Here is a 24,657-nt window from a genome sequence, read left to right as displayed (position 1 = left end):
CTGGGCTTCACCCAGCCTGGTCATGTGCAGTGGTCCTGTATGAGGCCTTTCAGCACACTGGAAGTACCTGTGCAATAACCTCTATCTGAACTGCATCTTTTGGGGGCAGGATGAACTGACATAAAATGGCATCAAAACCGAAACATGCTTTTCTTCCTTGCAAAATGTGCATTTTCTCTGTTTACCAGTCATCCTTGAGGCTTTTCATTCAGGTATCAATAAATTTGTCCCAATGTTCCAGGCACCCAGAGAATGATGATGGACAAAGAGCTCATTGTGTGCTGCAAATAGGAGCATCTTGACCACGGCTTGACTTTCAAGTCTAAGGGAAATCTGATTTGCCTGAGCACACTGAGCAGAAAACTGGGAAGCTTAATTGGGCATTTACAAAAATAAATTTCCCCATGCTGGGTGTGAAGTATTAGCTAAAAAAACCCAACCAACTAATGAAGTAATGTATGTGTTTTATTCCTCATGGAGTAAGTATGAATATGGATCATCAGTTGTTTATGCTGGACAAAGAATTTACATAACTTTAATAGGGCTTTCTATTAGTTTGTGACAAATAATGAAATGCCAATATATTCCTTATTCCAAACCCCATTAAAGCTGTCAGCTTTGCAAATGATTGATAAAATGTTCTGGTTTAGACTTGCACATTTTATCCCTTACTACAACCACTGCTTCATGTATGAGGCACAGCATTCTGACCAATTTCTCATCAGGGATAACTAATTGGCCAATTAAATCATAGGCCATGATATCTTGCAGAGTGGAGTTAAATCAGTGATAGTCTAGCTCTGAACAATTTGAATCTTAATGTGGGATAAATTAAGCTCTCTCCTTTGCAGTTGCCTTCATATGGAATCCTCTGGTTCGAATAACTAAAAACCCGAATTTGTCAGTGAGGTAGTGTTTGAGATCCCTTTATTGTCACAGAAGTGTTTCCAGAGGCTCCACCTCTACATTTGTTACTGAAAAGGCTTTACCAGCTTGGTTGATAAAATAATGCCTTTCTTATTTATGCCTGAAGCCTGACATCTTGGTAGCAGAAAGAGTTTGGTCAGTACGAGGACTGCAGGACTGGAGTTTGAAGCTTTCACAGGTTATTTTCCCTCAGTAATTTTGGCTTCTCACTGGTAAGAGTTGAACTAATATTAGTATTCCAGTAGTGTCTAGAGGTTTTGAGCTGTACCAGAGCCCTATTGTATCACAGACACTGTATAAACCCATAGTGGGGAAAAGTCCCAATCCTGCAGAGACTGTGGTGTATATATACACAGGCATGACGATGGGTAGCGAAAAGGGAATGGTATCTCTCTTTTTCAGATGGGGTTTTGCTATTCACACAAGATGACAGAACAGTAACGCTCTTTTCTGAAGTGTGGAGGAATAAAGCATTTTGCCAAATGTCAAAAAGAATTTCTGTTAGTGGAGGGAGAGAGCCTAGGTTTCTCGAGTCCCAGTACACTACTCTGATAAAAAGAAAATCCTCCTGCTTTGTGATTTCTAAACAAAATTCAAGCATACCTCTGAGAGGCTGGAAGCTAAGTAGCATTGTTCTGTTAGATGAGATAAAGCACTGTGTGGGTAAGGTACAAAAAGTAAACAGAGATCATCAAAATAAATTAGCTCTTCTTTTTCCCCTCTTAATAATTTACAGATTTCTTAGGAACACTGCTAAAAATGTAAGAGTTACTTCTATTTTGACTCAGAGCACTACCTCATACTTGGAATATCACTTTTCATCACTCAAGGTTAGTCTGGATGCTTGGATAAGAGATAACAAAACAGGTGAAGTGTGTGTTTAAGTTCCTAGTAACAAAAGTTGTGTATGTGACCAGGGTTTGGTATTTACACTCCTATATCACTTTTCTGCATTCCTGTGCTGGCACTTACTGTTCCCTGACTCAGGACTGAATGTTTTTAGCCAAGTCCCTCCCTGAAATATGCAGCAAACTCAAATGCTGATTTTTAAATTGATCCCGTGCCCAGTGTTGTGGTTTTTCTTTTTTTTTTTCCCCACAGAGGCAGGAACTCCAACAGAGTTACAAAAGCACAGTTAAACCTATACGTTCCCTTAAAAAAACCCCCAGAACTATAGATTTACATGGGGAAAGACCTTTAAGATGATCAAGCCTAACAGTAAAAAAAAAAGCAAACCTTTTGTTTTTGAAGAAGCTTTACTCAATTTGAGGAAGTTGGTAAAACATGGCTTATCATCCTTTGGTTACGAGTCAGATAAACACATTTGCAGAAGCAGTAGAAAATGAGTTGTTGAGCATTTTTTTTTGGTGCTCTGTGAACTTTCTGTAGGTGGATCATGTGTTCGTGATTCGAGGAAGGAAGAGACTTGGCTTTTCACACAGCATTAGAAGAGCTTGATTGCTTTTTTGGAGGGGACGTGCCCAGACACCATCAGGGGATAAGTAGTAACCAGCTGGTGAGAGTTATTTAGAAAAGAGGCACATTTGGCGATTAGGTTTTGACTGTTGCACTGATGGCCTTCAGCCTCGTTGCGTTAATGGGGCAGACTTGGCAGCACAGAGGAGTAGGAACACCTGTCTGTTGGCTTCCCCAGCTCCAGCGTGAGCATTGTATCATTTGAAACACTGGACATCTGCTGCTAGACCTTGCCTTTTTGAGCACTTGCATACGTTTTCAAATAGTTGCATATGAGATAAGTGTAAAATTCAGCTGGGGCAGAGTGTCAGGAATCGAAAACCAAAGCTGAACACCTTTGTCTCTGAAGTGATCAGTGAGGTTATTTAGAATGATCTGCAGAAGCGTAGTGCAATGGGTCTCAGCTGTGGTGCACGGTAAGCTTGTGCAGACTCTGAAAACAAGATGTAAAAAGCACCTGCATTTAATCGGTCTGCGGAGAGTTGTCTCTGAGCTTTGTCAGGACTTCTGATCAATTGCTGGTGCCTAACAGCACCCAGGGAGGCACTGGGAGTTGTTATGTCAGTGGCAAGATATAGTGCTCTTACTAATTTAATGCTCTTTAGATTAATTTGGAAATTCAGATTTAATCAAGTGTCAAATGTACTGTCCAAATTCCTAAATTAAACATGAATTGCTTGGAAGCTTCTCCAAAACTGCTGTTTGCATCACCCCCCCAGTCACTTTTATGGATTGTAGAAGCAACCATTTTGCAACAAGATCATTTGGCCCTTACTACAGCAGATGGAATAGCTACCTTGAGACATTCTGAGCCCATTTTCTGTAAGAACCTGTGATTTTTAATAACATCATCAAAGTCATTTTGGTGGAGGCTGAGCAGGAGTGGAATAAAAACCCACAAAAGAAAGGGTAATTCCCATTCTCATTAAGGCATTCATTTGGTGTCTGTATCTTGGTATATGTCAGCATAATGACTGTCGCCTCAATACGTCAGTATTCACGTTTGTCTGCTTTTATAAGAAATGAGTCATCTAGGTTGGGCATCTTTGTCACATAAAAGCATCTACAAAGATCTAAATGTAAACACTGGGGTTTTGTTCTGCTGTTCAAAATCGTGCCTTGGGATTCAACTCTGCAAACACTGTGCTGTCTAAAGTTTCTTGTGATAGATTTGTGAAAAGGGGAAAGACCAGATTTAGAATGTAAATATGTATGCTGATTTGTTAACAGATGAAGCCCTGGAGTAACTTTTCATTTGATTCTGGAGTTTTTGGTATAGTGTTGTATGTGTCTGAGTGGTGCAGTCTGGTTCCTTGTTAACAGCAGGGCTTGTGTGAGTTGAGCATTGCTGAAAAGCTTGTCCTGTGTGAACAGTTCACAACAGAAATACGAGTCCATCTGTTTTTTATTGACTTCCCTCCACTCTGTCACTTTGTAACAGCATTGAGGATGGGCTGTGAGACAGTGGCTGTTCTAGATTAGAGTACAAAGGCTATGTGTCTCCCCGTGTTGTCCTCTGAAGAATTTGAAGTATTTGGAGCAAGGGCTTTGCATGAGCCTGTTACTGTGTAAATGTGTTATTAGAACAGTTTTTGAAACAATGTAGTTTCTGATCTTTTATAAATCCAGAACAAAGGAAACAATTTTATTTCATACTTCTCTTAAGCTAATTGAAAGCATAATTTAGTCCTTAATGAAGAATATAAAAAATGAAATGGTCATTAAATTCAATCCCTTAAAATAACAAGTGATATTGTACATACTCTGCTGGTCCTCCTTTCCCAGGATCACTAACAATGCAACCCACCCGGCTCTATAAATAGACTTAATCAATACCACTAGTGTTTGGATTTTTATTGCATTTATGATTGTCTTCCAGCTTTTCTTAATAAAACCAGCTGTGTATAGCTCGCTTATTCTGTTCTTGGAGGTACTGGAAGAAAGGCAGTTACAAATGTGTTGTGTTAGTGCAGAATGGATTTTCAATATGCACCTAAACTTTGGCCTGACACACGTACTCTTTTACGCTAAGAACACCAAGACTCATCTCCCACATCTATTCAGAGCACATTGGTGGTGCCAAAAAACATGCATTCTGGTTAGTGTAAAAAGAGGTGAATCTTCACTACAATGCTTCAGAGAGGTGGGGATGCTTTGTTGAGGCAGTTGCAGCATTTGGTATTGATGGGACTCTTGGCCTTGCCAGATCTATCACAGCAGGATATGACTGAAAACTTTTTAGTGTTGGCCGGTAAAAGCATTTATGTTTGTGCGTAAGATGTGACTTTTCTGAGTTCAGCTGAGCTCTTGAACAATTTCAGAAGCCAGCAGACTACTGCTGTTTACCTTTTCCTCACTCACTTTGTCATTTTGGACCTGTTACTTTAATTGTGTTTCAGCCTCATTTTTACTCAAATGCAACTCAGACTTGTCACTGGCACCTGCAGTACATTTAGCAGGAGAGAAGGGATAGGAGAAGGAGCTGGCAGTATGGTCAAAACCAGATGGTATAAAAGAGTGTATTTGGGGAATGATATCTGGCTTCTAAGAATATTTTATACCCTTGTTATTTTTTTTTATGGATAAGAGTCTGCAGTTAATATTGCTTAGTCACTAGCATGTAAAGCTAAAATGTGTTCCTCCTAGTGCTGCAGAAAGCTGTGTCCCAACAAAAGTGTGAAGCAACATGTCAGAAAAGCGAAGTGACACACACTGAGTCCTGAGCAAGACTTTTCTTTTTTTCCTGAAGGGTAATGAAATCTGAAAATCAGGGAAAGCTGTTTTGGTTTTAATATTTCTTGCTTTAATGCAGGACTGGTAAAGGGCAATATGAGTATGCTGTGAAGTGGATTTATAGAATGGGTAATTTAATTTTGTTGCTGTTGTAATCTGCTGGGCATTTTTCCAAAACAAGAGTAGGGAGTAACTGGCATATTTCATTACAACTGCCCAGATGACTAGGAGGAGATTAAGCCTTTAATTATATCCTGAGCCAGCGTTACAGCTTGTGACTGAATCCACAGCCAATCCTAGAAAAATCTAGAGGGTCTCAAATGGATCACCTGTATGTACCAGACTATAGACTTTTTGTCCTACCTATTTGCATATTTATTTTGTTGAAATTATACATATATATGTATAATTATACATATATAATTATCTCCTCTTAATGAGAGGAGAGAATATTTTCAAAAGTGAAAATATTCATGCCAGCTTCTTTGGAAAGGAATTTTGGTTTTGAGAGCTTTGAAGTTGACATTAGAGAAGTCAGTAAACTAGCACGCATTTTGTAAAGGTCAAGGATAACTATTATACAGAGTGGCTGGCAGAAAAAAATCAGGCATTTAGCAGTGGATTCCTGTCCCAGCAAGTTATGATCAGGCAGTTAAATAGCTGGGTTATTTGCATCATCCATGTGTCACTGCTGTGCTATTAACCATTCCTCCTAGCATCCTCTACAACAATGTTTTTAAGAGTTTATATTAATTGCATATATATCCTTACATTAATTGCATATATATCCTGAGGCCCAGTCTTCTTGTTCTTGTGTTAGTGGCTTAGCAAGGGTATCAAGAGCTGCAGGATAGGGCATATTGCTTTTGCATAAGAAATTCAAAGGCTATATTAAAGTAGCTCTTTCTGTTATTTGTTTGTATGTTTTCTGCTTTTCATCCTTTGAATATGACAGGAATTTATTTTTTTTCCCCAACACTAACGTACATTGTGAGCACTGTATATGTCCCTTGGCTATGACTGAAAAATAAAGGAGAGAACAGTTGCAGCGATTCCGTAGCCAGCGGCAGCAATCACTGCATGCTGTGTCGGCTGCTTAGCAGGCTCTACAGCTCCCTGCTCAGTAGCTAGTACAATTACCTAAGTTTACTTATGGTTATGGCAGTACATAAAGAGTAAATTTGGGGAACGTTTCCATTTTCATGGTGCACCTGGAGGTGCCAGTCATTGCACAAACTCAGCAACCTTACCTCTGTTGAGGAGGAAGCTGAAATAGCACAACCCTGCTATAAACATCTTTCTTGGCCGTGCTTCTGTTGTCACATCACATCTGCATTTTCAGTGATCAGCCCCACTGAAAAAGAAGGCCGGGCAGTGGAGGGTACATCTGCACTAGCCTTTGAGTTTGGTTTAGGAATCTGCTTTGAATGAGAATCCCTGTAATTGTCTTATGCTTTTGTTCACAGCAGTCCTGGTGCTTATTAACTGGGCTGCTTCTGGATAAAATTAAAGCAGGAGATGCACCTCCATATCCAAATGTTTGTTCTTATTCCATCCATGAGAGACTAAAGTAAAGCTAGTCACAAGTAAGCCACCCTGAAACATATATGTAGTGGTTGCTGGACCTTTAGCACCACTGTTTTTCACACAAAACTATTCCTATCGGGCTACACTTCTTGCTTAATATATGTAGCCTGGGACTACATTCCATGGAGTTCAGCTCAAGTCTTCATGTACCTCTACTCCTGTGTGGAGGACTCCATATTCAAAACCCATTTTGATGGAGATGGTGGTGGTGATTTTCTCAGCAGCCCCAAGTTGTCACACCAGGGCAGGATGAGATCACCTTCTCAGAAACCAGCAGCTTCCCAGTTGCACAGGTAGGAATGCTTCCTACAGTAACCTTGGTCCTTTGGAGATGGATGATCCATATGAACTCCACTATTCATTTAACTTCATCAGGGTTGTGATGAAATGCCACCACAGGACTCTGGATCTTTTAGGGATGGAAGAGCAATTACGACTTCTCCTTTTCACATGCAGTTAGTTAAAAATTGCTGAATACAGTGCAGAATTTTCCTGAGTAGCAATGTTTACTACTACTGTCTGGATGAAACAGGAGAGATTATTGTAGTTATATAGTTGTTAAATGATCAACAGAACTCACATTGTGTGGAGGCTTTGAAAGTTCAGAAGATGCCCCACAGCAACCGAACAAAAGATTGGAGTTGCAGCTTATTTCTGCTTTGTGGGCTGGGTAGTAAACAGCCCGTTTCACTCTTGCCAGGGCAACTGGGTGGGCTTCGTTTCTTTCATGCTGTACCAGAAAATAGTCTGTGGTAGCCAAACAATACCAGTGTTTTCAGTATTACATTACCATAATTGAAAATACTACTGAATTGCTAGAAAACCGCCAAATTAAATGTTCCAAATAACCATGGTGCCATTTGTCTGACAGATAATGTTTGGTTTTCTAGAAGAGCCATACAGCATGCAGAATTAGGCAAGAGGAAATACACTGCATGGTTATTAATTCTTTAATACTTGAAACTACTTAGCAATGAATATGTAGATCAAAGCTTTTGCTTGAGAAGATTGAGCTTTCGAGACAGCAGATAGCAGGAGCAGTCTGGAGCAATATAACAGAATCCTGCAGGATAAAAAAGTGCACTGATTACATTTCCATTAGTTTTAAAATCTCCTTTGTGTTCAGTTGAGACATTTTCATGGCTCTTGTATTCCAGGTTAAATGTAACCTGTTAAGCACTTGATCCGTTTTCTCAAATTGACAGGCACTAGCTTTCCATTTATAATAAATATACTTGGAATTTTGGTAGCCATCCTTTAAGAAGAAAGCAAAGGTGTTAGTTGATTTCTGACTGTTATCTTAGATTATGAGAGAAAGAGATGGGTTGCAATAGTCCATTCTGCATTGAAACCATACCCAAAAGAAGTATGTCAGACGGGTCAGATTTTCATGACCTCAATTGTTATAACTCATAAAATGGAAAAATGTTGTAATGTGCATTTAATGATCTGATTCATATATAAAGCCCAAGCCTACCATAAGTACATTCCCCACTGACTTTGCTGGAAACAGAAATAGTATTTTATACCCAAAAATTATGTAAATCCAAAATCTGATACTCTTGAAATCAATGACAATTATACCAGAGATTTTGTAAGTGACAAAATTTGTCCTCAGGCTCCTCTGGATATGTATCCAAGCTTTGGAAAAATGAATTGAAGCACTACTCCAATTCAATGACATGAAAAAGAAAATAAAACATTAAAAGTCATTTTCCTCTCTTGGTAGCTTTTTAGTATTTAATGTACTCAGTAATTTGATAGTATCAAATCTTCTGAGATTCTATGCTATTGTATATTACAGTTTAGTGTTACTGAAAAGGATCAGTTAAGCAAAATACTGATTTTCATTGAAAAACCATCATATTGCATTAGAAGGAATTGTGTTCCTTTCTGTGGAACTTATTGAAGAACCTGAATTTCATCTCATGAATCTCTTAAATCAGTTGAAGCAAATTATAACTCGTGAAAATGCTGTGTTGGTAAGAACAGAAACCGATCCAATGCATTCTTTATATTTCCTTGACATATAAAGTGTGTTTATTTCTATAATTATCACGGGTATAAAAAATAGCACAGATTAAGACAGTAAACTGTCTGCTTTGCAGGGCTTTGACTTTTATTCACTGGTATGGGAGTTCTGAGCACCAGCTTAGTTAAGTACACAAGCCGAGAAGTAAATCATCAGACCAGAAAAGCAGGCTTTAGGACATGTTAATGCTACTTATGTTAATAACCCTCCATGTGATATGAGAAAGTATATAAATGGATCTTTCACCATGGCAGTTATTGCCTTTTGGTACTAACTGGCAAAGCTTCAATTAAGAAAAGGTCGCCAAAAGGTTAAATTCTTAGTGGAATATTTTCTTCTTTTTCAATAAAGAAGTTTTTAGCTTCCTTCTTTTTCCTTTCCTTGCCCCTTGCTGACCCCTTTTTATGTCCTTCCATCATTGCTAGTGCCACTTGCAAACACCTTTTGCTTGATTTGTCTTTAATGGCTGTAAACAATACTGGGGAGGATTTCCAGCATGTGTAAAAGTCAATGTGGCTCCATTGACTTCAGTAGACATACATTGATTTTGACCAAAGAGCTGATACGTTATTTTACTGTATTTTTTCTTCCAAAGAGTTGCCTGAATATTGACTTCTTTTTTTTTTTTTTTTATCTTACAGAAATGCATTTAACATTGCTAGATATCAACTGGTGGTTTTAAAACAGTGGGAGTAAATAACAATTAACAGAAAGTGTAATATTCCATAACAATAATGTAACTTTATCTTCTACAACTAATTAGCAGCTGAAAGTCAGATTTTTATGCTTAATTTGTGTGTGAATAGAGCAAGTCATTGTAATTGAAGGCTGTCAAAAGAGGAGATTTTAACAGATAGCTTTTAATTTATAAGGTGATTCATTTGTTAACTGGTTCATGGCTGCCAATTTAGGGTGCATCTGAGCCTGTGGGCATCCAACACATTGCAGTGTGTATTAGGTGTGTGCCTCTCCCCTGGAGGCACCATCATGCTGGAGGAGGCTGTTGTCTCAGCAGTGAAGTGTGTGTCAGAGCAGAAAGGAAAGCTTCAGAGCTTCTGGCTGGCAGTGGCAGGTGTACTGAACTTTTCATAGGAGTGATCTACACTTCTCTCCACTTTCCAGGCACTTCCACTGGGCTGAAGGTAAGAGAAAACAATTTATACCATGCCTTTAAAAATCAAATCAAAATAAGTCCCAATCTGCTAAATTTTCGTCCTTGTTTTGACCTTGAATTCAGTGTACCATGGTACCATTCAGTGTCAAGGTAGCATGTTAGCAGCAGCACAGACAGCATTGAAAACACTGAGAGAATATTCTCATATCGTGCCTTAGCTGGAACAGATGAAGCATTGGCTGGGCCTGTCTGTGTTCTCTTGATTTTTGGGCTTGTTTTCTCAGTTGCCGTCCCTGCTTCTTTGCTAGTCTAGTGTTACAGTTTTCACACAATTACTTGATGGCAAAGCAGTTGCCACTGGTGTCATTTTGTCCTTGCCCGTAAAGTGTTGTGCAGTCAGTACTTCTGTTAGCACAAGCTTTGACCTCTCAGATATAAATTAAAGCAAGCCTTGATGTTCAAAGTGCAACAAACTTTTGTCAGAAAATACTATCACATTGAAAGGGAAGTACCCTTTTAATAAAGTATAGCCATTTTGCCTAATCTCTGTTTCTCAAGTCCAAGATAAAGTCTCTGGTCACAAGATGAATAATGTCCCTCTCCAGGATATGTAATGTCCTCTTGATTTAAATACTCACTGTGAGAAGCTGGAGCTATAGATTCCTTGTTGAATCAGTAGTTCCTGGATCTATAGTTCCTTGTTGAATCAGACAAAATAACAATTTGAGCTATTTTTTTTCCTACAACCTAGGTGAGGTTTTGTTTAGGGAGTTTTGGGTTGGGGGGGTTTTGTTGTTGTTTTGGTTTAGGTTTTTGTTTGTTAGTTTGATTTGTTGGGTTTTTGTTTGTTTTCCCCCCCATGAAAATTTTAAGTGTAAATTCCTTAACTCAGTGTGCAACAGAAAAAATATTGATGATGTTGATGATTTGCTTAAGTGAAAAAAAACCTTGCTCTTGATACTGGATTGCAGGAAGTTCTTTATTTAACTAGTGTGTCCTTCATGATGAAAGCATGGTGGGTTAGTTCAAATGTGTAGAATATTACAGTTCTGGTTTGAAATCCCATCTCACTGTCAAGCCCTGAAAAGTGAGGAGGAAAGTCTCCAAACACTCCCTGCTGCAACAAGGGAACTTTAGCATTAGCTTTTTTACAGATTTTTGGAGCTGCTACATCCACACTGTTATAAAGATGGGGAAATGTGGGAACACAACATGAGCTCCTCTCTGCATTGTCTCCATTTGTGGGGAGTGGAGTTTGCAGTCTGGGGGAGAGGGTGGTTCTCATGCTCTCTGCAGGACAAGAACATAGGTTCTTTCTGGCCATTTTGGAGCTCTTGGGTGGGAGGAAAAGGTGCTTGGGGCTTCAGTAGGATTCTGACTGCCTTCTGTTGGAGACAGAGGAAAGCCTTTATTTTGTCCTACTCCATCTTTGTCTCCATCCCCTACATGACAATTGTGAAAAATCTTCCCTTATAAACACTCTTCAAATACTTGTATGCATATTTAGGTACACACACACACACACACACACGTGTATGTGTGAGTGTATGTGGATATTTCTTGGATTGTCCTGGGGACGCGCAGGTGGTCAGCAGGTGGAGAGCACCAGCACACAGCAAATGACCCGATTAGTTTTCCCCTGTTAGTCCAAACAATGCCAGCCCTGCTAGTTATTTCTGGAATGTGTTACAGCAGAGCCATGTTCAGCAGACTTGCTTTGTTGCTAAGGAATAGTGGCAACCACAGGGAAAAAAAAAAAGCTGATTTCTAAGCCTTTCAAAAACAATGTCTGGAGGGATTTCCCTCTGGACTTAAAGTACATTAATCTTTCTATTTCTTATCAGAATTGCAGTGTATTCATGTTCAGGTATCACAGCTTGGCTGGGGGAACATTTGTAAACACAGACAAATGTGTCTTCTCTGAGCATTAGTGCTCTTTTCATTTCAGAAAAACAATTTGGCCACTTCAAATAAATTCTTTGTATCTTGTGAACTCCTGGGAGTAGCTCTGGTTTGACAACCTCAGGTACGTGGGGCTTCTGTTTTGCCAAACTGCTTTTACTTAGAAAAGGGAGGGATATGTTGTTTTTGATGATGTGGGGTGAGCAGCTCAGCACTTGGCCAACAGAGAGGGAAACCTAAGTAATATGGCAGCAGTGTAGAGTTGTTCTCATCTGTGTCCATCCACGTGGGCAGAGAGATCTGCAGCACCCTTTTATAACTCAGTAGAGTTAATCCCAGTGGTAGCTGTACAGGAGGACATGAGTTTGTCTGCTGTTGCTAGTGAATGGTAGTATCCCTTTAGTTCCAGAAATGGGTGGCCTTTGCTGTAGCTGCTGTAGATGGTCTGTGATGGTGAATCTACATGAACCTGTTAACTGTAGGTTTCTAAACTGCTGTTCAATAATTTGTCTGAATTGGAGCTTCCAAGATCTTTCTTGTAAGAACAGGAAGAAAGAAATAATACTAGTAAAGAAGAAAATTGTGAGGGAGAAAAGTAAATCTGTGTGTGTATCCAGTCAATTGCAAACATCATCTCTACTCCAGTAAATGGCTTAAAGCATCTACAAGAGCCAGGTACAATTTACACCCATAATACAAGGGTGACAAGTAGTTTTCTGTGGATGCTTATGGGGAATGGTCAGAAAAATGTATAAATATGATATTGATACATAAACAGGAACATAAATAGGAATTATTGCTCAACATAAGCTCCCTGTTTTGCCTTCCGAGTGGTGCTACAAAATTAGTCTGCTTTCAATAAAGAATGAAATAATAGAACCTTTAGTCAAGAAACTGTTTCCTACTTCAAGAGATAAATTCTCTGTAGATAAACCATTTTTTGTACCACTAAATTTATAAAATAATAGCAGAATGTAGATTGTGTCATTTTTATTTTTCCTGAGTATTACTGTGAGATTAAATCCATAAAGATGATTAAAAACTGGCTCCTTCTCTCGGCCCTTTCATTTGTAAGGAAACAAATGTGCCAGTCTCAGCAAACAGATGTCCACATCATAACAGTCATCATCTCAGTTGGCTTGAAACGCTGTTTGTCTTGTAAATGCATATAAGAACTGAAGAGACATGGAGTTTTACCTCTCTTGGTCTCTTTAGGTTAGACCCGAGAGAATAGCAAAGAAGAATAAGGAAATATGCTTTGTTACTTGGATCATGTATTGTATGGGTTTTGAAATCCCATGATTTCTGTGGCTGTCCATTGGGAATATCTTGTTATTAAAACAGATGTATAAACAAAAATATGTAGACAATATTGTTGTGTGATTGTTACTTTATTGACACCATTCTGAGCCTGGGAGGGGGACACTTTAAGGATTTAGTGTGAAAGGAGTGGAAGAAGGAATTCAGTTTTATCCCCAGCCCTGCCACAAGCACTTGGATCACTGTGAAGGGTGAACTTACCTTCAGGTAAGAACAGGGAGTCAATCTGAGTGCTTTGGGGCCTTTTAGGGAGCTTTGTGCAAGTTCTTTTACTGGCTCCTGTACGTCTGTAAGTCAGACTCATCGGATATGCCTGGGATCTTGATGGATGTTTTTGAGATTCAAAGATTGCATGAAAGTGCAATCTCCTGAATCCTGGCTTTCCATCCTTTCTCTCCATAACAACAACTCTAAGAGCCAAGAGTAAATTTACAAAGTAAGGTGTTTAGACCAATACTTTATTGAGGAGTAACTTATAATTTGCCGTGGGTGCTGTAGCTTATCAGCCACCCTCATATGCAAGACGTAAAAGCAGTATGTTTTGAGCGTGTTTTTGTTCCTGGATGGCTTGTGGATTTACTAAAGACTGAGATGTCTGCCAGTCAGTGTTGGTAAGTAGCATCTCACTGTAGGATGTGAGTGGAGATTGCACTGCTGAAACCCTCAATTCCCACTTTACAGCTTATGGTGCTGTTCGGTGCATATGCAAAGAAAGAAGAGACTGTTTCTCAAAGAGCTTTTGGTAATCTGAAGTCAGATTTTTTGGGGAGAGTAGTGGGTGATTTTAGACTACTACACTGTAGGGTGAGGTCCTGTAATCCCAAACTACCACAAACTGCTGTCTCGAGTTTTTGTCAGTTTATGGTGCCACAAATGAAATCTACTGTGGCACTAGGATGGGATGGATCTTTCCTACAGTCCTAAAAGTAGTCCCTTAACATTAAAACAGAACTGTGAGTCTGATCTGTATGAGGAATCTTGCCATATGTGGTATGCTGTGCATGTCACATGTGTCTTCTGGTTCTTGTGCTGTGACCTGTCATATGTGTAGGATGGTGGGGGTAGGGAGAAGTGTCAGGAAAATGTTTGTCTTTCAAGAGGATTGCATCTTGCCTGCTTATACAGAAATGATAATGCTGAATTTCTTACATCGTTAATTTCCATGGCAACAAAAATAATCTCATAAATATGGGATTATTGCTTTAGGATCAAAGAGGGGGAAAACCTGGGTTGTGAAAGAGAAAGTTCTTTATTTAAATATCTTAGCAGCAAAAGGAGTAACAAAACAACTCTTGATATTTGAACATATTTTCCTTTTCATTTTTTGATCACCTGCAAAGCAAAGCTTTAAATATTAAGCAAATAAAAGCAAAACCATCCATCTCTCTTCCTGTATTAGCTTGTCAGGATTGCTCAATGCTTCTGAGTGCTCAGCAGATAATGAAATAATTGCAGCTAGAGCAATAAAGTATATCTAAAAGAAACCCCTTCTGACTCTTACCCATGCCCTGGTACCAGGTGGCTGGCAGGTTAGAGCCCAAAACAAGAACATGATACTATCCATGTTGTGACAGTATCATCCCAAACTGCTCTTAAGGGGGACTCCAGTGGAAATATTTCTTCTCAGCAGGCTGGTTATGGAGGGCAGCAAAATCATTTATGGGTTTGCTGAAGAATTCTAGATGGAGTCCACTGCACTTTCCCCCCTGAGAGGATTGCTGCAAGCATCTCAGTATCCTCTGCTGCTTTTCATCACATGTCATTTTGAAGCTGTTTGCCTCTCACGTACCTACTTACATATTGAGAAGCTACAGAGGAAATGTAGGTTTATAGAAAGGGGCTCACCAGCTGCCATTTTTCCCTGAAAGAAAAGCTACAATTTAACATTAACCTAGCAATTAAGCAAAAATTTACGCTAACATGCTGCTTTCTTGCATAAAAATCCCTCTCAGCAACTCTGAAAATTATCTATGAGAAAGGTAATAGAATAATTCCCGGCATCTTTGATTTGGAAAAGCCATTTTGTGGCATGATTGATATTTCCTTTGTGTTAGCATGGGAGGCCATAGAAAGAGGAGTAATCTCTCTAATGGCTGTACTCCATGCTGGTGCCTGGGGTCCATGATACATTTGTCAGGCTTTAATTAAAGCTCTGGAGTTGAATTTCCACAGTAATTAACATTTATTTTCAGTTATACTATGTCTCTCATTTTTGACATTGACACTTTCCTGTTAGAGATAGGACCAGCAATTGGCACAAAAAATAAAGAATGTGGAAATGAGGAATAATTTAAGAAATGGCATTGTATTTGCCATGAATTCTGAAAGCAGACAAAATAACATTTTCTTTCAAAGCTGTTTTGTTGTTAGCTATGTTTTCTATCCTTCATAAACACATATCCTATTACCTTGGTTACCCTTCCTCATGCAATGTCTGATAGTAAACAAGCAACTTTTGTTCAGTTGTCAGCATGTATCCTCCATCCATGTTACAGCAGGTCTTCGTCGTTATGTCTTGCAGAAATGTTTTCCTGCCTTTTGGCAAATCTTGAATTTCAAGCATGAACAATATATGTTCTAGGGAGGCTATTCAACCCTTATTTCTGGACTGTAACTTTTAATTCAGTTCTGGGTTGGATTTTTAAGAGTAAACATCACAAGAGTCTACCTTCTATTGTTGGTGGTGGGTTTGGATTGTAGGAATCTCTGTCTCATTCAACATGCACATTGCTTTTATTAATAAAGTTAGGCACTTGAGTCTGCTCTTTAGATGTCAGGTATACTTCTCATCCACTTTTAATTCATGCAGTTTTCTACTTACATTTCGCATGTACTGTGAAGTACTATTATGTAGGAGCACAAACAGCAAAATCTCAGAGCTATTATTACTTGGCTTAACCTTAACAAAACAGCCTTTCCATGAACAGAGAAACACAGACCCGGAATCCAGTCCCCTTCTGTCTCAACTGCTGTATCAACCACCCTTTGTCAGACTAACTGAGCTTCTCTTTAAAAAATTAAGGGGTTTTTATTCCACTACTGCAGTCTGAAATAGCTGCTACTTAATGACTATCTCCTGATTTCCAATCTGAATGTGTTCACAGCTGGCTGTCACCATGTCCTCACATGTACCAGCCTGCATGTTCCTCTGCTCCCGGGTGAGACAGGTGAAAGACTCCTGGCAGGGTGCTATAGTTAAGTTAAAGACTCAGAAAGAAATAAATTTCTCAGGTATGTTGTCTTGTCTCAGTCTCAAGAATAATCCTAGTGTCTTCCAGAGAGGAAGCGGCAACTTGCTAGCTTTACTTTTCTCAGACCTATTGGTGTAAACTAACTTTGGAGTTTGCCTTCTGTAACTTGCAGCAAATACTTGAAATGTATCCATTGTTCCTAAACTACAGATCATGGTTGTGCTGCAGTAGCTTTGAAACAGACAAGGGGATGGTCCTTGTGAATGCAATACAGAAAATAAGAGAATAAAGAAACTGCTAAGAATAGTACCACTTCTGAAATAAAGCACTAGAGATAATTAAGTAGAACACTGCAGTAAATCAGTGTGGCACTTAAGGGCATAGCAAAGGCCATGAAAAAGAAAGGTAATAAATTGTATGGTGAGATATGCTAATTGATCATTGTTTGCAATTTCAAGCTGTGTCTCCAGATTTCATTTTAATATTTCTTGTGGACTGAAAAAGCAAGTGCAGAACTGAACTGATTGTAATAAAGTAGAAGCATGGAAGCTAGAAAGAGACATGGGCTATTCAAGCATCAAATTCCTGTGAAGTAATTCTGTATGGCGATAGATTTCCAAGTGTTTTTCCTATCTGTTTTATAACATGCTAGTTCTACTCGCTACTTTTCTTGGAAAACTGTTCCATAACAGAATGTGTCTGGGTACTGTGAAATCCTTTATGATATTTCTCGATATTTTGTCTTTCTTAATTTGTTTTGATTCTCCCTTGATTATGCCATCTCTATACTTCATTATTTATCCACTATTAAAATTGTTCATTGTAGATAATTTTACCAGCTCATAGATGAGCTTTGTGCCTGAATTTACTTCAGTGCTAGCATCTGTTTAGCAATACTGTGTCAAGGACTGAGTGGCATATTTTACATGTGGGGAAGAATCTCACCTATATGTTCCACTGCAATACCCACTTGGAAGGGGGATTTTTAATTTCTAACCCTGCTCAAGTTTCCAGATCTGATTTTGGACTAACTAGTTAGGCTGAAATCTATTCCAATAAATCTTTGCTCTCTAAACCAGTCCTGTTCACTTGGAGCAAGGCACCGAGGCTTTCCATGTCACCAGTGAGAGGAAATGGCCACCTGTGCGTTGTGAGCCATCCTATTTTAAGATAGGGCTTCATCCTGACTTTGTTAAGATTAAAAAGGGGCTTATGTAAACAGCTTTCTAATTTTTATATGGCTAAAAAATGGGGAGATGAGCCTTGCCTCAAATCTGCTCTTAAGCTGAGTAACACTTCCTTGCGACACCATGGACCCTTGCAAAGCAAGAATAAATATGCATGATTTCTGCATTGGTAGAGAGGAATAGCCACTGATGAGGTCAACACTATAAACCATGTTTGCAGCATTGCTTGAAAACCTCTGGATCATAATGTACTGTGTATCATTACTGTTGATATTTTTGTTATTATTTCCTTTCCAAAGTTTCTTTCTTCTCTGTAGAGCATTTTATGCCATAAATGTATAATGCATTTCTTCCAGGATCTGTATGTTTTCCAGAGCTCTTAGTTCATATTTTCCAGAGAAATCTCTTACCAAGAGTAGGGTTTCCTGCCTGTTAATTGTCCTTTGATGCTGTTTTGCAGACCAATCTGAGTTCTCTTTGATCCTGACTGCCCCAAACCCACAACCTTGAATGGGAAGCCCTGTAGCTTTCTCAACTATGCTTGGTCCAATAAGCTCTCTCAAGAGAGTTGGGTTTATTCCCTAGAGCATGGCACCACACTGATGGTATCTACATGTTAAAATATTTAGCTAGGCTGTGGATAACTGGCTGAAGCACCAAACTGAGTGGAGCCTTGTTTTTCTGAGAAAAGAGTTGAAAGGCCATTTTTTTCCCTTCAAGAAGAGTGGGCAAATATCTGAAACCTCAAAAATAGTAAAAAAGATTGGGGTGGGAAAAATGTGTCACTGGTCTCACTGAATAACACCTTCAGTTGTACACACCAACAGAAAGTGTCAACGTCATATGTCACTCTTCAGTTTTACATTTCTGCAGTTGACAAATCAGGGAGCAGGGCAACGCTGCATCAACTCTGCTGTCACTGCAGTATTCTGGGCCTGTGAGCTGAGGCAGTAAAAAACCAAGCCAAAAATTTAGCTCCTGTTTAAGCAGTGATTCTGCAAAATGCACGTGTTGGTGAAAGTGGAGTGAGAAATTACATGAACTCCTTGAATTTGCAGTTTGTGGCTACTGCCATTCCGAAGTGTAAATACAATGGACTAGGTAAGATAAATCTGAATATGTGGGTCTCATCTGCATTCATAGCACAATGGGAAAGACTTGGCAGAGTGATGAAGATGTAAGGAATGGAAGCTTGCAGAATGCAGCTGCTGTATGCTAGGTTACTAAGGCATTCTGAAGATATGTCCTGTTTCTCCTGAATTTGTGATAAGAAGGATTATTCAAAGCTGCAACTGATTCATGGATAATGCAGAGGTAGTGTATTTTCAGTAGAATGCAGAGAGAACTGGTTAATATGGATAAGTGATTAGGGGGCAACACACAAGATTTTCTTTCCAATTGAATAATCAAGCATTTGCATTGCCCTCAAAATGTCTAATACTGAGTTTTTCCAACAACAGAACATCAGATTCAGTGGACCACTGCTTTTGTGACTGTGCCTGGTTTATAGATCCAGGGAGTTGTGATCACTATGACAAATCTCACTGTTCTTTAGTGTGAGATGTACTGTTTTCTCAATAAAACATTAAATGGTTTATATAAAGTCAGTCTTCCTCCCAGCCCTAACAAACTACACCAGAATTGCTCTTTCTTTGCATTGTTCCATGTCCATTTAGCCTTCTGGTGAATAGCAAGTGAAGGTTTTGTTCTGCTGTGTTACAGCAGGCTCAGTTGTAGTCCTACCTGGTGGGAACAGATGTATCTACTTCTCCTTCTTCAGAAATGCCTTGCAGGCCTTTGAGACTTGAAATGGCCTATTATCTACCAAATAACAGATGTCTTCACAGATTAGCCTCTCTGAGTAAAAACACAGTGATGCCACACAAAAGATGATGATTAGCTAGTTGAATAACAATAGGCAAACTCCAATGCAGATGTACAGGAAACAAGGAAAGGATCAGACACTTATATTTCTATTTTCCTGAGTTCATTATATACATTCATTTTTACAATGACATCTTAATGTTAAAGCTGCCATTACGCAGCTTTCTGTTCCAGAGCTTCTAACTTATGATTTTTTCAAATTAAAATAATGTATTAATATTTCCCCTAATTACATGCTAATAAAAGACTTAATTCAGTTTGCATACAATTAATGCATTTGTTGCAAAAGTGTTCCATATGTTGTTTTAATATCCTTAAATATTTTTCAGTTAAAGATTTGCATTCCTAACTTCCAATATGAGTGAAATTGAAGAATGCTGCAGCGATAAATTCTGCAAATCATAATACACCTCTCTGTGTATGGTCCAGCAAAGACCAGAAGATTTTTTCACATAATTTGGAGGGAAATATATGAAGAATCAGGCACATTTATCTACAGGACTTACACTTGATGGTTTGATTATTTACTTGCAAGGACTCGAGTTCTGTTGTGATTTGGTTGGTCAGTCTTCCTAAGTGCAGAAAAATATAGACAAGGACTCTATTGACCTTGAGTCTGGTAAAGGTTGCCTGATGCCTCACTTAGTAAAACCATTTTGCTACCCTTCAAAATGAAATTTTCCAACACAGAAAATTTCTGTTCAAATTTCAGTCTGTATTTTTTTTCATTTCAGTAAAAATAATTTAGTCTCTGAGGAAAAAAAAACCAGCAAAACAGGGGGATAGGCAATCATGTTTCATGTTACAGTATCTTGTATTATTTTGTGGGACTTCCATATCATGGATCAGGAAATTGAAATCTATTGGGGAGAGAGGATGATGCAGGACAAAAAGTAAGAGGGGTTTCTATGATGGAAGTCAAGGTTAAAGTTTTTTTCATTTTGGTGGAAAACTGTCAGATTTGACTGCATTCTGGTCTGAAAAATCCTTATGCCCATATGTTTCTTTAAGACTTGCAGTTCATCTATCCTAGGATTTTGTCAGTAGGGAATATGCTTCAGATGGGGGTTACGATGGTTGTGCCCATGACCTAGGTGGTTGACTCAGGTATTGAAATGTTTAGGAAAGGGCAGCACTGGGGTCTGGTCTCCATATAAAGAAAATGAGGAGTGGGACAAGGAGTGAAAATAAAGTTGTGAGACAGAGAGAGTAGGAGCAGAGGGATGCTGAGGAGGAGTGGAGGGGACTTTTAAGAAGGGATAGAAGCAATACACAAGAGAGAGATGAGCAGGATTCTGGCAAAAAAGACCAGACTAGCAGTGAGACAAGGCCAAGTGTTAGTAGACAAAGGGTTAAAATATGGGTTCAGTACCTAGAGGTTCCAGCTCTCTGGAGGATTGTGTGGGTGTCAGTAGGGCTGTGTTACACAGTTTCTGAGTTGGGGTCCTTTTTTTTGTAATTTTCCTTTTTTTTTTTTTTTTTAAACTGTGTAAGTTACACTTAAAAACCTGTTAAGGGTACAAAGCAAAGCTCTCTTAAATAAGGAAAAATTTCAGTCAACACTGCTCAGATGAATCACTATTTTATTTTATCATAGTAGTTCATTATGTCACCTCTTCCTCCTGTAACTGTACATCATTCAGACCCAGCTTTGAAGCCAGAGTTATTAATTTCCTGGGGAGCACTTCTGCGGCTCTCATTATTGTGGCATCCGAGTACTTTACAAACATTAATGAATTTATCTTCACAATGTACCAATAAGGTGAGATGACTTTATACACAAGGGAAAATGATGCACAGAATCATAATGTCAACAAGGAACATTTAATTTAGATGCCCAACTTGAGATATTCATCCCCAGATTTCCAGAAATAGCATTTGATCGCCCTTCCTTTGTTCTGGAGTTGCCTTTTGCTGAGTCCATCACAGTTGGAATTGTTCCATGCTTCCACAGTTCAGAGCGCAGGTGTTCTGTGCTCTGCTCTAAGCAAACAAAGATGCAATTAATGACCGCCTGCTCAGAATTTGGGTTTTGTGACTTCCTTGGCATTGGGCACTGAGACTGAGAGAGAATCCAGTTCTCCAGGGCAGCTTTTGACTGCCTTAGGCACAACCATGGTGGTTTTCCAAGCCCTTACCTCAGTCTTGTTGGGCTGTCCAGTGCCATCAGTGGCAAGGCAGAGATGCAGCAAACAGCAGGTTCCTTCTTGTTGTGACCTTGACTCTCTGAATGTGTATGGTCAGTCCTTGCTCTTACACTGAGTGAGGCTGGATAGTAAACCAAATACCAGAGTATGTGAGTTTATTATTTGGACTGTCATGGTGCGTACATACTGAAGCCAGTACAGGTTTTTTGCACTACAGGGATAGAGGCACCAGAAGGACTCTCATTTCTTTGTATTGATTCATATTGTCTGTAACTGTTGTGGCAATCTTGGCACCCAGGAGCAGGGGCTCTTGTAGCAGAGAGAAGCTGCAGTTTTATTTGAAAAGGATCCTTCACTGTGTCCCTGGCTGGCCTCATTGCTCAATTGTGTGAGCTGATTTGGGGATGAGGTGAGAACCATGTCATATAATACACCCATAGCTGGGCATTTGCTGTCTTGCATCCTTTCAGGGCTGAACTCATGGTTCAGAAGTGCATTACACCCAAAAAACACCACACATTTTCCCCAATTTTTTGCAGCCTACAGAAGCAAACACTCCCCGGGCAGATGGAGCTTGTTAGCCTTGCAAGGCAATCCATCTACGTCCTGAGGACCTCGCTGCCACCGTCCAAGCTCGCTTGGCCCCGGCAGATGAACCTTAGGATTAAAGGGTGGGCTCAGTTCCGCGCACACTGTGTCTCACCTAAAAAATCCAATGCGCAGGCTGGAAGGTGTAAAGACCTTCCCCGGATCTTCGCTCACGAAGACTGGCCATTATTATTATTTACAGAAGCAAAGCCATGGTGCAATCAAGCAGGACATGGAGAAGGCAGTCTCCGTTTTCCTGAAGACTTTTCTTTAGTAGGAAAAAAGAGGCATAGAAAGGTACCAGGATGGTTTTCAGATGCAAAATGTGAGCTAGGCTCTGTTAGCTTTCACAGTGAGAGGGGAGTCTCACTGAAGTGTGTACCTGCAAAAATCATGCTGTAATAATTAGTGTCCACCAGATCCTCTCCAGTGCTCTTCAGTACTTTACACAAGGCCATTCTTCACCATTTTCCCTCATCAGTTCATTTTCATATTCATTCACATTGTACTGAGACAGAGTCACTGGAATTACTCTGGGTTTGCACTGGGCAACTCAGAATATGGTTTCTCTCATCTCAGTTGCAATGTAACAAAAGAATATCTAACACCCCTAAAACTGTCCTCATCGCATTTTAGCTGAAGTGACTTATTTAGGCAGATGTTTATTCATTAAGTCCACCTATCAAATGTCCAGTCTTAGTCTTTCCTTGCCTGTGCTGTTTAGCTCTGCTAGAAAAACAAACAAACAAACAAACACAAAAAACCAACAACCACCTTCTTGAAATGGTGGCCTTTGCTTGCACTGCTTTATGAATCCTGAGCCAGGTGCTGTGTTTGTACTGAAATCTCCTCTCAGGGTCAGTGGGTTTTGCCTGAGGAAGAACTTCACAGTTCTAGGCAGTAAATGAGAGTTTTCACTAACCTATTAAAATAAACTGTGCGTCTGAGGATAATCTTACTTGACAGTATGACGTGTTTTCAGATGCTGCTGTTTGAGATTTCTTATTTTTTTTCTTATATGTTTCCTTCTGGCTTACTTGCACCTCTATATAAGCAAGTGAACCCTTTGAGGGAGGGAAGATGAGCTATTTAGCCAGTAGCAGTCTTGCTGGCTGCACAAAGTGAAAGGGAAAATAAGACACACAGTGATTGGCATGCTAAATCCTCTCTAAAGCTACAGACCTGTCATGTAGAGCTAAATCCCTGACAGTGCCAGGTTAGCATCTTGCCCTATCATCTTACCCTAGCTCTCCTTCTTTTGCCTTCAGTCCCCATCTCCAAAGCCTGAAGTTGTAGACATCACGTTGACACAGAGCGGGGCATTATTATTATTCAGAGTTGCGTAAAAAGTGAATTTACATTGAGTAAAACCAATAAGCCGTGCTGCTCTGACATTTAATTTTCTTGGAAACTCTTCCTATTGAATCAGACAGCACTACATGCATTTTCAAATGAAATGCAGTGTTTGCACTACAGTAACCTTGTATGGACAAGAATGAATAATTTGGAAATTACCAAGAGCCTATTTCTGCCACCTTCCTCCAAACCTAAATTTTTATGGGGCTATATTTCTGTTTGATGCCATGTTAAATTTTCACTTTATTCCCACCTGCTGTCTCAAAATGATGTGCAAAATATTTTTCTATAAAAGGGGTTGCTGTTAATGACTGGGTCACTGGTTGGTAATCTCCTATTTTTTCTGAGACCACTTCTTCCTTTGACATCAAACCCTGGGGCTGAAATTTGAGGATAAATAAATGGTGTCCCTTGAACTAGACATAGTTATAATAAACTCTCAGATGAAATGTCAGGTCTAAGCCAGTGTACTCTTCTATTTTTCAGTGTATGTTGTTCAGCCCTCCAAAGCAGAGCAGTCATGTTTCAGAACTTACTTCATCTCCCTTCTCTTCTTACCATATTGAATGTCTGATTATAAAGGAGATAGTAAATGGCTCTGTTAAAAAGAGGTTTAACCAGGTAGACGTAGGTCAAGACATCATCTTACTTTCTGTGCCATATGATTATGCATTTATGCATCCATCTATCCGAATCTGCAAGAGGTGTCTCTATTCTTAGAGCTGACGTCATTGTAATTTTATAGGAGAAGCTACTTCAGACAGACTTTTGTCTTTGAAGTGATAGACTTCATTTCAAGATGAATGAGTGCTCTAAAATAGCTGAGCAAAGGGAACTAGCAAACAGTTCAATTGGGATTGCCCCTGAAATAACACTCTGTCATGGAGGCAAGAGGATCTGGCAAAACACATGAGGAGGTCTTAAAAAACCCTAACCTTTCATGTTTGTTTACCCAACTGATATTTTTACTAAAAATATCATTATAAGCCCTGTTGGGTTTTCTTGGAATTTATGCTCTGTTAAAAAAACTAGCAACATGGGTTACTATTAAATACATTAATGCACCATTGAAACTCAATGGTTAAGAATTCAAAAGATGGTTATGCTTTCCTACCATGCTTTTTTTCAACTATAATAAAATGTTTCTTTCAATCTTAGGTACTTGTTTATGTCTATTTTAACATGTCATTGTGAAATTAGATCCTTACACTAC

The 24,657-nt window shown here is 39.3% G+C and overlaps 1 protein-coding gene across 1 annotated transcript in view; it reads left to right on the top strand.

The window, feature by feature from the left end:
* TMEM108 (transmembrane protein 108) overlaps positions 1 to 24,657 on the top strand; it is a 166,019-nt gene that overhangs the window by 41,519 nt on the left and 99,843 nt on the right. The gene's annotated exons all lie outside the window — the stretch shown is intronic.

Source organism: Myiozetetes cayanensis, unplaced genomic scaffold (genome assembly GCF_022539395.1).
Source record: "Myiozetetes cayanensis isolate MyiCay16 unplaced genomic scaffold, myiCay2020 scf1, whole genome shotgun sequence".
Taxonomy (NCBI): domain Eukaryota; kingdom Metazoa; phylum Chordata; class Aves; order Passeriformes; family Tyrannidae; genus Myiozetetes; species Myiozetetes cayanensis.
Note: the sequence above shows the minus strand (reverse complement) of the source record. Positions and strands in the feature narration are given on the sequence as shown.